This window comes from Myotis davidii, unplaced genomic scaffold (genome assembly GCF_000327345.1).
Source record: "Myotis davidii unplaced genomic scaffold, ASM32734v1 scaffold865, whole genome shotgun sequence".
Taxonomy (NCBI): Eukaryota; Metazoa; Chordata; class Mammalia; order Chiroptera; family Vespertilionidae; genus Myotis; species Myotis davidii.
The window spans coordinates 259,866-261,837 of NW_006296406.1; the positions used below are offsets into that span (position 1 = coordinate 259,866).

The 1,972-nt window shown below is 37.9% G+C and overlaps 1 protein-coding gene across 10 annotated transcripts in view; it reads right to left on the reverse strand.

The window, feature by feature from the left end:
* CADPS2 (Ca2+ dependent secretion activator 2) overlaps nt 1–1,972 on the reverse strand; it is a 313,909-nt gene that overhangs the window by 106,761 nt on the left and 205,176 nt on the right. The gene's annotated exons all lie outside the window — the stretch shown is intronic.

Consider the following 1,972-nt stretch of genomic DNA (forward strand, 5'->3'; position numbering starts at 1 on the left):
ATTTCTCCCTGTGGTTTAAGATGGAAACACACAACTGACATAACTTCTAAGACAAACAAGGTTCCATCTCCCCGCTTCCCTCACATTTGCCTGTCCACACTGATGTCCTACTCTCCCTCTTCCCCCCACAAAACACAAAACCCTTATGCCAGGAGAGTCATTTATCCGGAGTCCTTCAGGCGCATGCATCCCTGATACACACCCACCACTGAAGGGCAGGCTATGCGGAGGTTCTGACGTCAGGGCCAGAGGCTGAGGCTCCTCTGAAGTTACTGCCACATGGTGATGACAGGTGATTGCTCTTTACAAGGGGCGGGAGTGGGTGGTCCCCTCTTCAGGTCACTTCTGCTTGGACTCCTGGCTTTGGTGAACCCTCCCAGACCACTGCTCCAGCTCCAAGGCCAAGTGCTACCAGCAGCTGGTCTGTCCCCAGGCTGCACCTTACTCAGGCTTAGAAATCTCCAAACCAACAACTTGAAAAGATTTCCTTATTGCCACGTCCTTGGCCATTATTCAGGGGGTTGGTGGACATATTATCTAAGACGTAATTCACAATGAAATTCGTTTCTCACACTATCATTTGAACAGGTTTTCCTAAAAGCACTTGTGTTTTAAGTTGAATTTGTGTTATAGGACTGAATTTGAATGAAGAAGAAAAAGAAAGATATCTCACAAAGCAATAGTTGACTATAAAGCCCGAGTTTTAGTTTCATGCAACTTTTATTTGTCTCAGATAAATGCCAATAAATGTCTTGTAAATCTAATCACTCCAAATTTTCTTCAGAATACTGTTCATTTCATGTTAAAAGTTTCCTTCACTTAATCTCATCTCTTTGCACCCTATTAGCCTCTCCTACACACAAAAAAAGCCACGGCCAATCTATTTTGATAGTTTTCCCTGTGTAGTGGTGCTTCTTAGAGCATTAGCAAATTAGCCAAGTGGCTTTAATCATTTTGTATACCATAAACCTTAATCCGAGTTTAAATAAAACACAAATTGGGTTCTTGTTGTCCCCTCCCCTTGCTTAAATCTTTTCAGTGTATTTGCATAATCCACTCATTGTCTTGCCTATTGTTTATTTCCATTAACCTGTGGGTGATGCATTTTATGAATGGAATGTTACTGATCCCCAGATTACATTTAGCATTGCAGGGCTCTGAGGTCCCACTGGGCATGTTCTGAATTAGCATTAGCTGCCCATGATGTGTAAATAATTCAACACATTTATAGAGTACAAGTAATCCTGAATCAATAAAGTACAGAAAATAATGACACAGAACCTTAATTAATCTTTACAATACAAGTTTTAAAAGGCAATCATTTTGGCCTGCCTTTCAGGATAAATATTTTGGGTTTTTACCACTTTGACAGCTCTATAACAACATAAAGTGGAAAAAAAAAAACACCCCCTAAATTATCAAATAAAATTCAACCAAGTTTAATCCCTAATAGGAATAAATTGAAATCCTCCTCATTCCTACTTTAGTACAACAAATATTCAGATAAATGAGCCTGCATAGACCTGTCCTATGATTAAGATGTTCCTTTTACTTAGCCACTTTTAGATGTAAGTATGTAGTTTCATCAAAGTAATATATGTACACAATCTAACAGGAAACTTCCAAAAGGTTTTTTATGAAAACCTTTGTCAGTTCTACCCCATTCCCCAAGTAATTACTCTAGAAAAAATATTTTTAACTTTTAGCTGATTCTTTTGGTATTTAAATGTCATATCCTTAACCTAACTGCTAATATTTCTAATTCTTAATGTTAAACAACCCACTATGGAAAAGAAGCAGTTAAAAAAAAGTTTAAAGATTGAAGTGACATACAATGAACTACACATGGTTAAAGCATGTAATTTGGGAAGAAGTCTTGTGGAATACGTCCTGTGCAAATATTTTCTCACATTCTGGGACTTGTCTTTTTCTACCCTTAAAAATGGCTTTGGAAGATCAAAAGTTCTTTTTT